Source organism: Gadus chalcogrammus, chromosome 11 (genome assembly GCF_026213295.1).
Source record: "Gadus chalcogrammus isolate NIFS_2021 chromosome 11, NIFS_Gcha_1.0, whole genome shotgun sequence".
NCBI lineage: Eukaryota > Metazoa > Chordata > Actinopteri > Gadiformes > Gadidae > Gadus > Gadus chalcogrammus.
In genome coordinates, this window is record NC_079422.1 from 2,641,759 (window position 1) to 2,657,189 (window position 15,431).

General features: G+C 41.2%; 1 long non-coding RNA gene across 1 annotated transcript; it reads left to right on the plus strand.

The window, feature by feature from the left end:
* Positions 1–6,760: 6,760 nt before the first annotated feature.
* On the plus strand, positions 6,761–7,450 carry LOC130391313 (uncharacterized). Its single transcript, XR_008896880.1, has 3 exons — positions 6,761–6,810; positions 7,086–7,268; positions 7,381–7,450. It is a non-coding gene; the product is annotated as an uncharacterized LOC130391313 (long non-coding RNA).
* The last annotated feature ends 7,981 nt before the right edge of the window (positions 7,451–15,431 follow it).

Genomic DNA, 15,431 nt, shown 5'->3' on the forward strand with positions numbered 1-15,431 from the left:
TAGTTAGGTTGAAGATAGTTAGGCTTAGATAGTAGTTAGAGACGACAGGTTTCAGAGTACGTCTTCACCCAAGTTAAGCTGGTGTATGCAGTTCTCTCAACACTTATGATAGTGATTCAATTTTAAATTCAATTTTATTTGTATAGCCCTTAATCACCATTACAGTCTCAAAGGGCTTAACAGGCCAAATATTTCTGACACTGTGATCACTGTTGATCTTGCAACATACACACTGTTATATATAACAATGACTTCGATATATAGGCCAAATATATTTCTAAGGCTTCTTTTTCACACTCAAAACACAGCGATTTTTTATTTTCTTTCATTCACCTCATTGACAGATGGCACAGGTGTGGAAGGTTGTCGAATTCAAAGATAGCAGCACTACCATAGTGCCAAGCAGCTGGTTGGAGGAGGCAGGGGAGTCATGGAATTGTTTTTGGCCTCCTAGTTCTTATGATCACATCCGCCTCCAGAAGGCAGTCGCGCACCACCTTCCTCCAGGTGCAGTGTGGGACGTGCACGGTGACGTGAGGGTCTTGGTTAGCTGTGGTAAGGAAAAATGCTGCATATGAAAATGTTTCCATAAGATTCAATTTGCTAAATTTCACTAATGCATGCCATTCACTTTCAGCAACATATGTTAAGGCAAAGGACTACCTGAAAAAGTCCTTACAGTACTTAACATCAGACATACAGTCAGAGGCTGAAGACCCTATCAGAAGGAAAAGAAGGAAAAAAACAAAAAATGTTCTCCTCTCCAGAGGGGAATGAGGGTTAGATATGGTGGATATGCTTCGCTATCCACCAGACCCACCCTACCCTCTGAGCCCCTTCCTTGGATAAACGACTCCCTTCAATCGATGCGCCCTAGGCCTCATGGGCTGCTGAGAGAGAATGGCATAAAACTAACAACCTATCAGATTTAACACAATACCAGTAACTATTATCATCTTTTGCATACAATGGTAGCAGCGAAAAAGTCTTGTTGCAATGACAAGATTCACAATACAACTGACACCCGGAAACTGTTCTCTACTTTCAAATATCTACTAAACCTTCCACCTCTTGCTACAAACCTCACAGCAGACCCATATGCTTCATTCTTCACCGACAAAGTGGCTGCTATTAGCAGGCAGTTCTCTGAACCATCCACAGGCAACTTATCATCCCTCACTACCTTCGAAAAGCTCCTTAAAACTCAGCTCTTCCTAGAATGACTCTTGTCCTAACACTTTTTAACTTTCAATGCACTCTCTCTTCCATCTTTCTATTGCACCTACATTTTTAATATAATATGAAAAGTTGAGATGCATCCTTTCAGTAAATGACAAAATTGAAGGAATTGACTTCTGTATTAGAATTATAAAATATTAACACATAAATACTACATTCAGAAATGTTATCAATGAGATATACTAAAGATGTATCTATTGAAGCAAACTTCTGATTTTCATTTATTTATGATAACCTAGAAAAAACTGGTTTGTTATTAAATTTAACTCTTTCTTCAAAGAAAATATTACGTAATTTATGTGATGTAACTCAGATTATTTAAACTGTAAAGATTAAAAGTGAATTGGGGTTTGATGCTTTATACTCTGAGCATGTTCCGAATGACATTATGTGTTATCGCGATGAGGCTGGTTCATAGTGTTTGCTGCTCTGAGCCTATTTTGCAGGTGATGTGAACTGTTCAGCTCCAGTGACTGTTGGTAGTGCAGACTGTATTTAGATTTTTGCACATTGAGCTCCAGTTGTGCCCACTGTGGGTTAGCGATCGAAAAGAAACTAATGTATGTGGCTTCACTACAACAACCACAATATTGGAGTTCACCCATTGTATGAGGGTCACTACGTCACAACATCTGATAGACACCAGCCAATCACAGGTGGGCACTATTCACACCTGCGCCTTACAGGTGAACGCTGCAAAGCCGGCCAGCTGCGCTCTTTTAAAAAATACACAACTGTTACGGTAACACCCTTAACTCTACCGGCAGTGGGTCGGAATGAGGAGGACCCCGATTCTTGACAGGCTTACTTTATTCCCGTTGCACTCACTTTACAGTAGGTTGCATTAGCTTATGCTGCTTTCTCTCGCTTGTATTCACACACCCAGACTCATACATTGCTTTGCTTGATTGACACATGCTACCGCTCGCTCTCCTCGCTCGTCCATACACTCACTGAAATCCCTCAAACAACAACACACTGCCATTCTCGCTCACTCACTTAGGCTACTCTGTCACATAACACTACTATCAAGATACACCATCTACTTCCGAATTGCCCTCCAACAATTTCAAATTTGAAAAATCCTCCACCTCAAACAACACATCTGTGTGGCATATGAGCTCACATCGTGTAGCGATAGTGCCTTTAGACTCTGTCACTCTGTTTTTCAAGGAAGTTATATCATTTAGATCTTCCTGAGTGACAGCTAGATTAACCCAGCCTCCTTTACAGCCACCTCCTTCCTAACTGAGCCGTCAGAACCTTGGTCAGAACGCATTTTTCAAAATTGTGCAGTGTGACAAGTTATGCTGAGACTGGGGGTAAAGTTACCCTTAAAAGTTATTTTAAGTGTTTTTTTCTGCTTTTCGTCATTTCCCAGGTGACACAGTGGACAACACTGACACCGAACCAGAGTCAAACACTGACGCAAGTACTAACTCCAGCACAGACTCAGATTCCAGCAGCAGCAGCTCTTCCTCCTCTGATGGCCGTAAGAAAAAGAGGAAGCACAAGAAGAAAGCAAAAAAAAGGAGCAAAAAGTCGAAGAAATCGAAGAAGTCAAAGGCCAAAGGATATCGTGGTAAAGCAAATTATATAATTGTGCTGTATTTCTTTAGGTTCAGACATTACATATACAGTGCTGCTTGAAAGTTTGTGAACCCCTTGACCATTTTGGAATTTTATTGTGTTTAACCATTATTAATTCATTTTTTATCAATATCAGTATTTTTTTTTTAGAAATAACCGAATTGTTTATCAATTCAACATTTTTCTTTTCCGGAAATCAATTGTTAAAACAGATCAAACAAATGGTTTGCCAACTGTTGTATGTGCAAAAGTTTGAACCCTGAGCTGCATTGCCTAAAATCGAGCAGGTAAACACAATCAGGTGGGCCAAATTGAGTGATGAAATGGATTTTTTTTCCATTTTCAGTGACAACAATATCGGATGTGGTGAAGCGGTACCGCCTGTGCCCTATACCACGAAGCTCGCTGAACATACCCAGGCTTTCTTGGGAAAACCTGGCTCGACAGAGCCGCAACTCGCAATCATTGTTAAATGGTAGCCTACCACAAAGCTCACTTTAGATTCAATTAGTTGAACCAGGGTTTCCGCTTTAGGTTCAGTGCACGTTCACGTGAAAGGGGCGTTTTTTGCGTCATTTTTCTCACCTTTACGATAGATCAAGCAGTCTATATGCGTATAAGTGAAAATATTCTGCATATTGTCTGTAAAATAACTATGCCAAATGCAGAATTGTTCGCCATTAATCCAAATAGAATGATGATGATTTAAAAATGCATAAGCAACGTCCATCCTGCCTTATTCTATCATTTAGGGAATTCACTTTAAATACACCCTATTTAAGAAATGAATTGCATGTTTTCGACCGCTGAGAGGTAGCGGGCTTTAGCGTAATGGATTGGTGTAAGACCCGAACACCAGCGACCGGGGTTCAATTTCGCCTGACTTTCATCATGCATTTTACCCCCATAGATGTGGTGCCAGCACGGCCTTGAAAATATGGGTTCAAGTTCGAAATAAGCACAAAAATATAATTCCATAAGCTTTAGTGAATAAGTATTCCATATGCATGAGAATTAGGACTTTTTAAAAATTAAATAAATTTGCATCACTTGGGAGTCGAACCCCCCGCGCAAAAATTCAAGACTGACGCGCTACCTCCACTCTAGCACACTGTCACGGAGACACAATGCGCAACAGTAATCATTCTCTACATAATGTCCAAAAGGACGATCAAATAACGAACACCCTCTGATGAGAATCTGTATCTCTCATGAAGAACCCCAATTTCGTTGTTTGCACAATGACAATAAAGTCTGAAATCTGAATATCGTCAGACAATGCCAAGGGATCGGTTCTGTCCCGTAAAACCCTCTGTCTCCGGAGAGACGCCTGTACGAGAAGTGCGCCGGGGTCCACGGGAACACCCACAAATGGTGACGCCATTGTCAGAGGAGGGGCTAGGAAGCTGCGCACGCCGATTTAAGTAGCCGATCTCCGGCTAGACTAAGCCGAAAAACTGCTCCCGACCAGGTTTGGTTGCGAGCATAAGTCACCATGGTGATACAGCGACGCTAAAAGAGATCGACTTTCGTGGTACAACTAACCCAGGCTTGGAGCTCAACATACCTCGCTAACCCTCTAAGCGAGCTTCGTGGTACAGGGCCCAGGTCCTTCGAATAATTCAAAGGGGACGCACGATGATTCCTAAAGGCAGGCGTCTCAAGAAATGCTGTGAAGGACACCGCCGCAATCGCAGAACTGTACATAGCTGACAGAAGTGTCCTGGAGGAGATAAAGGGCAAAAAGACGCTCCTCCATTTAGCAAAGGTCTGCGAATCAAAAATAGTTGGAGAGCTTTCTTTGTAGAACTTAAAAAGAAAAAAAAACTGATACCATTCACCAAAAGAGGCTGAGGCTGAAATGGACAGAGGAGAAAGGGGAGAGTGTTTTCATTTATTTGAAAAAAATAAATGTTTTTGTTGTATTTGTTCAAACGGTTTATAGTATTCTTGTTTCTTTTGACTCTTTGAACTCTTCCTTTGTATAAAAAGTTCTGTTAAAGTTTAGGTTTTTTTTAAATAATAAAGTTGCTTTCTTCTCTGATATGCTGCTTATGTGTTGTTTATTTCACTTTGCGGTCATCCAGTTTTACTGATCAGTTGAGCAAAACTTGTTCTCAACTGTTTTCACTTTAATTTGACAGTCCTATGACCTCTCTACTAATGCTTAGTTGAACATCGACTTATAGTTTGTTGAGAATCAACTATTTTCTCTGTTTTGCTCTGTTAATAGTGTGTAGACACTAAACTGTTTTCACTTTAATTTGACAGTCCTAAGACCTCTCTACTAATGCTTAGTTGAATATTGACTGATAGTTTGTCGACAGTCATATGACAATCAACAGGTTGTCACATACACAGGGTGCCTATTGATTGATAAAATATTCTCATCTTTATTTTACAATGAACATATATGATCAACAGAGGGTTGAATGTTCATTCATTAGATGTGTTCCTTGTGAGTGGGGGAAAGTTGATCCATATGAAACGTAAGTTGAGAATTGGTTAATAACAGCAGTTGATAGTCAACTAACTAGAAGATGACACTCAACTGATAGCTGAATATTTGTAAAGAACATGTAGTAAAAAGCACAATGTCTGTTGCAGACTGTTTTTGTAAAAATAAATTAACAAAATAAGAATATCCTTTAGTTGACTAACACTTAATTGAATGCATGTTACATATTTGTTGACAAGCTCTGTAGAGTATCAACTAGCTCACTGTTGAATATCAACCAAACATCAGCTAATAGTGCAACGTGTGGTTAACTTACAGTTAGTTGAATGCTTGTTTCTTATCTGTTGAAAGCTTTGTTGAACATCAACTCACCATCTACTAAGAATGCAACTAATAGTTAACTGACAGTTAGTTGAATGCATGCTACATGTACAAAACAACATCTACTAATAGTGCAACTTATAGTTAACAGACAGTTAGTTGAATCCTTGTTTCTTATCTGTTGAACAAGCTCTGTCAAATATCAACTAACCATCTACTAATAGTGCAACTTATAGTTAACTTACAGTTAGTTGAATACATGTTACTTATCTGTTGATATAGTTCAGTTGATTGTCAACTCAATTAACTGTTGACATGCAACTGAGTATCTACTGATGGCTTGTTGAGTGTCAACAGTGGACTATCAAACTAAAGTGTTGATCATTGCTGTTGATCATTGCTTCAAACCAACACATTTCCTGGATTGTTGGTATGAATGGTTGAAGGACTAACCAACTGCATATGTGGCATTCGGCGGTCGAGGAACCAATAAGATAAAGTTGAGTTAAAGAACTAGTGACAAGTTGCCAACAACGCCACCCCAGGAATTTCACCTGAGGCCTGTTTCAGGTAGCTGGTTTAACATACTCTGAGTTTAATCCTGCGCTCTGAGTTGGTTGACTCAGAGTTCAGGGTTGAAAAGCAACTCTGGGTTTTCGGTTTCAGAACAGGTGATCAGCGTTGGGTTAATGAACTCTGAGTATGTTCACTCTGGGTTGGGGGCGTGCCTGTTGACTATAAAGAGCCATCATCAATGGATCTCTGATAACATGATCAAACATGGACCAACAGCGTAGATCCACTTACTTTTCCCCCACGGAATTGGAAATTCTAATGAACGCCTATGCCGAGCAGTTACCCATTTTAACAAAAGAAAGCAATTCCGCCGCGGCAGCGAGAGCGCGAGAGAGGGTAAAATAAATTAGTAAAATAAAATAATAGGAAAGTTTAATATCTTCCACTTATTCAATATGTAAATTGTGTGTGTGTGTGTGTGTGTGTGTGTGTGTGTGTGTGTGTGTGTGTGTGTGTGTGTGTGTGTGTGTGTGTGTGTGTGTGTGTGTGTGTGTGTGTGTGTGTGTGTGTGTGTGTGTGCAACCCCACGAGGACTCGGGGTTGCCCCACAAGTCCCCGTGGGGCAACCCCGAGTTGCCCCACGAGGACTTGGCAGCAAATGAAGTACAAAAATATAGTTTAAACAGGTAAACTAATGTTTAATTGAAATCAAATCAATTGTGCTGTTTTGCCTGCTCTACCTAATTTAACAGCTATGTTCAACATGTATTATATATTTGTATACTATATTTAAGCAGTAAATGTAAGTAGTACATTTCCCAGCCACCCCAACACTGCCAATATTTAATAGGATTTAGATATATTAGAAGGCTACACCTAGGCAAAATGCATTATATACATATATATATGTCTTCAAAATAGCGCTTACTGAATATTAGGGTAACATTTTCCTCCATGTTAGCAAATCGAAAAAATGCAGAGGCCCGGCAGACTGGAGGGGGTCCACCACCTGCAGCCCTCACAGAGGCTGAGGAGATGGCCCTCAGCCAACAGAGTATGCGTCCTGTGGCTGAGGGCATCCCTGGGGGGAGCTCCTCTGATCCCCCCCACCCCCCAGGATAGAAGTGCCTTTACAGTATAAGAGGTTGGTTATTCAAAATAATTAAATATGTACACGCAACCCAGCACGTTGCAAATTAGATGGGGCAATATTCTGGCTCAAGTAATAATTGCACTGTCTAATCATCTTCTTCCAGTTACTGATGGCGTCATCGCCCTACTTGAACCAGATGCCCTCACCAACCTCCATGCAATTGTAACAATTCAAAAAATGCAAAAGGATGCTTTGGAGATCCACATTTTGGAACATAAGTTAAAGGTGTTTTTTTTTTTGTGCTTTCAGGAAATAAAATAATCCTCATAATAAGTAGATTGTCTTTATTAGAACACGGGCTGTGGTGGGACAAGTTATTTTGTTGAACAGTTTACTCAAAGGGTTTTACTTCAGTGAACAATGCAGACGATTATGCTGAGCATGTGCATGTAGAGAAGAACAGCATCTGGTTAAAAGCAGTACAAGGGTCTTTTCTGCCTTGCATTCTTAAAATGAGTTTCTTGACTTGCAGCAGTTATAGGTCCGTGGTTAGTCAGCTACTCTGATCATGGGAAAGCCACAACGTTGAAGTGACTGTAGTAGGCTACAGAGCGGGTGGGATGCACGGGGCGGATCATTCTGCACATGCGTTAATTGCGATAAAAAATTAAAAATTAAACTTAAAGCATGCCCCCGGTGCGTTTGAGAGTTAACATGGGGGCTGAGAAGGTGGTTTAAATAAATGATAGATTGCGCTGAAAAACGATAGCGCTCGTGAAGAAAATTATCAGGAAAATAAAGTATATCCAACCGGGGTCTTAATAATCGTTCCTCACGGAGATTCCTTCTGAGGATCGCAGCCTCTACGTCCACGGGCTCTCGTAGAAAAGGACATGCCATTTCTAACACTTCCTTCTGTCGGAGAGCTGCCTTCAGCCTTATAGACAACAAACTAAGAGTAGGTCTAACCACCTCCCGAGCAGGTTAGACCCACGGCGTATGTTGCCGCAGCAACTAAAGGCTGGTTTATGCTCGGTTACGTAAGCGTAAGCGCAAGCGCAAGAGGCCCTTGCGCGCCCTTGCGCCCCCCTTGCGCGACTTCTCACGTCTTGCGTGCGTCGGGCGATTTTTCTAGACTTGCGTCATTTTTTACGTAAGCTTTTACGCGAGCCGCCCAGCCTGCAAGGCTGTGATTGGTTTGCTGGTCTGGTTACTACTTCCTGTCTGGAGTATCACCCGGCAGGCTCATATACAAAAGCATTAACCCCAATGATCAACAACTTCATCACCCCTGTTCCTCTGTCTGTTGCCATCATTCACTGTGTATGGGGAGAACACGATCTGGCACATAAACAAACCAACGACTCCCACAGACAAAGACGTCATTCTCGAGGTCGTCTTCAACGAAAAACTTTACTCCACATATTAGGCTACTCTACCTACTGTTCTGGCGGTAAATTGCTTGGCAACACGCGCAACCTAAAAGGGAGCATGAATTGCTTTGAGTAAATTTTGCGCAACAACGTAACACCAACGCTGAAGCATGCAGCCGCCTTAACTCTCGGTTGCGCTGAACCTGCTACCTGAAACGGAAAACCCAGAGTTTCCATTAACTCAGAGCGAACAAACTCGGGGTTGCCTCAAAACCAGCTACCTGAAACAGGGCTCTGGAGAGTTAGATTAACCTAAGTTAAAGCACACAAGTTTGTTTACTAATGAAAGCTTGAGACTGGGTCCAGCATACAAACTCAATTCCTTTTAATTAATATATATAATCTTTAAACATGACTTCTCAATAAAATACGTTCACACAACCACACTAAAGCGAACACACACACACACACACACACACACACACACACACACACACACACACACACACACACACACACACACACACACACAAAATACACAAAAAGGAGAGGGCAAATAACTAAATGGGGTTTAAATCAGGGTTAAATCGCTTCAACCCACAACTTAAACAACCCCAATAAATGCAAACCAAAAGAAAACTAACAAAGAAATTAAATCAAAACAATGGAGATTTATCCAAACTGATAAATCCAGATGAATAAGTAAAGCAATTAAGCCAAACCAAAATAACTAAGAAAACGAATTAAACCAAAACAAACATGCAAAGCAACCCACAAAACACAAATAATATCATCAATAAGATCAGTTAGAAGTCGGTTAAATTAATAGATTAAGATAATGCAACCCGGTCTCACGAAAAGAAGTGACACTGTCACGTTATTTAATCTATTGAAACGTGATCAGGATCACGTATTTTCAAATTTTTCGTGTTTACAAGCACAAATTTCAAACCCATGTATTTCAATTGGAAGTATTTGTCGTGTCACCAGCACGACTTCCAAACTAAGGTTCTGTGCGGGAGCGTTCTCCCTAATGTCCCTTAAGGAGCTCCGTACAGTACATTTATTGTTAAAAATTGTGAACAATATGACAGCTTTAGGCCACCCGTTTCTACTTTCACCTTTGATTCAGAGAAATTGTGACAATTCACGGATATAGGCTATTAAATGCAGGTGCGCTGCTCAGGCAAACCGCAAAAGAAAAAAGGGTAGCTGCTTAATCTGATCTTTTTAGAATGGTATGTCTTGATGTTTTGATCTTGCCATAGATCTATTGTCTTGTTTTTGGCTATGTGAATGGAAGTCCGCGTCGATGCCTCGCAAGTCCAGTGTCGCGAGCGGACGTGACATCTAGAAGTCATACCGTATAATAATGGGTTATCATTAATATTGATGCGTAGGGGTTGATTATAACTCTTGTTTATTGTTTATACCACAGTCTGGGGGAATACTCGTATTCTGATTGGCTGCAGGGTGTGTATTATCTCCTGATATAGGCCTACCAGACCCCTGCTAAGTAGTTCCAGTCAGTGTTTAGATTCTCTGCCCGAGCCCGAGCCCGACCCGACCCGACCCGCGGGCCGGGTCGGGTCGATATTTCCCATCACTATCCTCGGGCCGGGCCTTTGATCGAGCGTTTTTACTTTTATTTTATCATTATCATAAATTAGCCTAATCTGAGGAGAAATCTATGCCATAAACAGAAATATTATGGGTCTTTATTACACGGGTCTTCTCAATGCCGTGGAACGCTCCGTTCACTTGCATGGGTCCGGGGATATCTCGGGATTGGTTTCTTTATTAATCGAATGGGAAATGCAATAGGCCTATTTTAGGACCGAATCACCGTTGAACTTGTTTCTAATAACATTTCTAGCGAGAAATATACTTTTTACTTGCATAATCTTTAGTCAGTGATTACGTCTGATCTTTAGTTTTATAGTTATTAGGAAGATTTTATCGGCTCGCTCGCATGTTTCAATGACGTCAGGTTGCTAAGGACGCTGCTTTCGCTAAACTAGCACAAACACACACACACACACACACACACACACACACACACACACACACACACACACACACAATGCATTTCGCTGCAGATATTCCCTAAATTATTATTACTTTCAAAACGTTGGCCAAGGTGGAATATCCTTTTTATTTGGGCTGCTTCTAGGACATTTTGGGTGGATTTTGAACGGTATGTGGGCGGGACGTTTTTTGCAGGACCTGGCAACCCTGCGCTGTTGCCCGGGGTGCTGAAATGCTCCGGAACAGATCTGGATCCACTATGGCCAAAAGACTTGTATGCCCCCCCCCCCCCCCCCCTTAAATAAATTCTATGGCAGAATAAAGAATAAATTCATGCATTATCATTCAACTTGAACATGTGTTTTTACAGTATAGCGTGGTGGAGGACTGACGTATGTTGCCCAACCCGGAAGTGAGCGTCGCCCTGGTTTCCCTTGACAAAAAGCCAACGGGTTTTTCCTTTGGATTTTGGATTATTGCAGAAAAATTAGCATCTTTGAAGCACCTCCTCAAAAACTGAAAATAAATAAATAAATAAAAATATCTGTGCTCCAAAGAACGAAATGTAAACCAATGCATTCTGAATAATAATAATAATAATAATACATTTAATTTAGAGACGCCTTTCAAGACACCCAAGGTCACTTTACAGAGCATATAGTCATCATTCAAAACTATGTAAAACAGACTAGGAATAGATTTTTCCATGCTACACAGAACGAAATGTAAACCCATGCAAATAAAGACTTCATGTTCATAATCATTTAAATATCATTAATCTCCTGAGTGTGTCGAGTGGTATTCTATTTTTTTCAACGGGGCTGCATCCAGTCACTTGACCGTCATGGTTGCTATGGTGGTTGCTATCGACCGCCCCCTCTAATCCTTACATGGTTCTAAAAAACACGCGGTAAAGGAGCTGCCGTCCATTGTGTTGTTTTTGTCGTAAACTAGGGTCAGATGGTTAAAAAATAGACAGATATTCCAAGGTATCCTTAAAAGGCAGCTTGGATGTTTTTATTTTGTGCAGTTTAGACTTCTTCCAAAACTATTTTTGAAAGCAAAACACCAAGCTCATTGATTTAACGAGGCAGGGTTATTTGAAACAATTTATTGAATAAATATTTATGAGAGGTCATTCCTTCTCCTGAGTTTGCTTCCTATTTATGTCTAGTGTACACCCCTTCTGTCAGCAAGCATCACCCCCCCCCCTCCCCATATGGATTTGGAGAATTGCTGCCACGTCCCGGTGGTGGAGGTATCATATAAATGAAAGAGGGCATTCAATTATACTACAATGATCAATTAGGAGGCCGAAGCCCTAAAGGAAGTGATGCAATAGGTGACTGAGTCGACAACATTTAAGTAAGCCTTGGGGTCTCTTGTATATCAAAGGGGGTCTCAAAGGACGCATATACGCTTCAACCTGTGGCTTACAGGAAATTACTCAGCAAGTGCTCCATCTTGTTGCACCCACCCAGCGGCTCGCTTGCAAGATTTTGGCCTGAAGTTCTTCCCAGACCTACACCGTAGCCATCCAACCTGCATATCGGAGAATCAGGCCTCTCTTTAATAATGACAAAAAGTTATGAGAGGAATACACATAAACTTTTGTTGTCTCATAAGCGGCGTGGTGTCGGCTGCTTTTGACCTTTTGACCCCAGACTTCTGAGGGAATAGCTGAATCAATTCATTAGTCAATCAGAAGTATGTAAATATCTTCCCGGTGTCGTAAGGGGGCGAACAAGGTGTCCTTCAACATCTACGCTTCCAGGCGATTGCAATGGTGCCACACATGAGCATATTCGAACATGTTTAATGGTAGTAATTAGCTGTCGAAATTGGAGGCCTTAATCAATAATGAGCAGCTATTGATTTACTTTCCGATAGAAATTTGTGACAAATTACATATTATTTAGCATCTACACGTTGAGCTGAGTCCAATGACACCAAGCATGACACTCTAGCAAATGTATTTTACATGGTACATATGGTCTAGGACATGATCTCGGTGTGGCAAGAGGGCAAGCTTGATCTCATTGGACTAAGCTTAACGTGTAGATGCTAAATAACATGTAATTTGTCAAGAATCTCCATCGGGAAGCAAATCTATAGCTGGTCATTATTGATAAAGGCCCCCAAAATCGACAGCTAATTACTACCCTGAAACATATTCAAATATGATCATGTGTGACACTGTTGCAATCGCCACAAATGTACACATCCATCCCACAAAAAATGGGGACTAGAAACTAACCTCTGTCTTATGTACATTTACTGTACTGTTGGAGGTCACGCCCCTTTTCCGGCCTTTTCGAGATAGCTAGGGATACTGAAATGTTTACACACATTTCCCGGGGCCCAGAGAACGACATATCCGAGATTTGGAATTGTAGCCCTTAGAGAAAAAAAGTTTTCCCAAATGGACTGTCATTTGGACAAAGCCCCTCAGAAGTGTTGCCTGCAAGACCTAATGGTCCAGAATGTGGTGGAAAAACAGTTTTTGAGATAGGAAGGTCGTACCGCCCTGAAATTTGAATACCTTATTCTAGGGCCTAACTGGGACCCCCGCACCGAAACTTGGCCCGGTCGGACCCGGAGGGCCCTTCCTGCCCGAAACTTGGCCCAGTCGGAACCCGAGTGCAGGAAGGGGGGGCCTGGACTTTCATAATCTTCGCTCAGTGAATGTGAAGGATGTTTGGTCGGATAGTTATGACGAAGAATCATAATGTGAATCGGAATATTCTATAAATGTCTTGATATCATCTTTCGTCTCAACACTTCTGCTGCAGCCGCCTAAAGTCTCACTCCGAGAACCTTAAAATATGAATCAATCCATTAGAAGTATGAAAATATCTTCCCGGAGGCGTAAGGGGGAAAACAAGGTGTCCTTTGACATCTACGTTTCGAGGCGATTGCAACAGTGTCACACATGATCATATTTGAATATGTTTCCTGCTATAGATTTGCTTCCCGATGGAGATTCTTGACAAATTACATGTTATTTAGCATCTACACGTTAAGTTGAGTCCAATGAGATCAAGCTTGCCCTCTTGCCACACCGAGATCATGTCCTAGACCATATGTACCATGTAAAATACATTTGCTAGAGTGTCATGCTTGGTGTCATTGGACTCAGCTCAACGTGTAGATGCTAAATAATATGTCATTTGTCACAAATTTCTATCGGAAAGTAAATCAATAGCTGCTCATTATTGATTAAGGTCTCCAATTTCGACAGCTAATTACTACCATTAAACATGTTCAAATATGCTCATGTGTGGCACCATTGCAATCGCCTGGAAGCGTAGATGTTGAAGGACACCTTGTTCGCCCTCTTACGACACCGGGAAGATATTTACATACTTCTGATTGACTAATGAATTGATTCAGCTATTCCCTCAGAAGTCTGGGGTCAAAAGGTCAAAAGCAGCCGACACCACGCCGCTTATGAGACAACAAAAGTTTATGTGTATTCCTCTCATAACTTTTTGTCATTATTAAAGAGAGGCCTGATTCTCCGATATGCAGGTTGGATGGCTACGGTGTAGGTCTGGGAAGAACTTCAGGCCAAAATCTTGCAAGCGAGCCGCTGGGTGGGTGCAACAAGATGGAGCACTTGCTGAGTCATTTCCTGTAAGCCACAGGTTGAAGCGTATATGCGTCCTTTGAGACCCCCTTTGATATATAAGAGACCCCAAGGCTTACTTAAATGTTGTCGACTCAGTCACCTATTGCATCACTTCCTTTAGGGCTTCGGCCTCCTAATTGATCATTGTAGTATAATTGAATGCCCTCTTTCATATATATGATACCTCCACCACCGGGACGTGGCAGCAATTCTCCAAATCCATATGGGGAGGGGGGGGGGTGATGCTTGCTGACAGAAGGGGTGTACACTAGACATAAATAGGAAGCAAACTCAGGAGAAGGAATGACCTCTCATAAATATTTATTCAATAAATTGTTTCAAATAACCCTGCCTCGTTAAATCAATGAGCTTGGTGTTTTAATTTCAAAAATAGTTTTAGAAGTCTAAACTGCACAAAATAAAAACATCCAAGCTGCCCTTTAAGGATACCTTGGAATATCTGTCTATTTTTTAACCATCTGACCCTAGTTTACGACAAAAACAACACAATGGACGGCAGCTCCTTTACCGCGTGGTTTTTAGAACCATGTAAGGATTAGAGGGGGCGGTCGATAGCAACCACCATAGCAACCATGACGGTCAAGTGACTGGATGCAGCCCCGTTGAAAAAAATAGAATACCACTCGACACACTCAGGAGATTAATGATATTTAAATGATTATGAACATGAAGTCTTTATTTGCATGGGTTTACATTTCGTTCTGTGTAGCATGGAAAAATCTGAGAAACACTCCCATTCATCACCCAAGTGGGTGCTTCTCATTGGTGGTGGTTAGTGAGGTCCCCCCTTCACTGTAGGAGTCTTTGAGTGTTATTAATTATTATTATTCTTCATGATTAACCTCTGTTTTTCTTTTATTCCTAGTCTGTTTTACATAGTTTTGAATGATGACTATATGCTCTGTAAAGTGACCTTGGGTGTCTTGAAAGGCGCCTCTAAATTAAATGTATTATTATTATTATTCAGAATGCATTGGTTTACATTTCGTTCTTTGGAGCACAGATTTTTTTATTTATTTTTTTATTTTCAGTTTTTGAGGAGGTGCTTCAAAGATGCTAATTTTTCCAATATCATCCGACTGCAGACACAAATGGGCGTTCCCGTGTCGTGGGCGTTCCCGTTCACTCAGACTAAAACGCCCCCCCCTGCGTTCTCGTGTG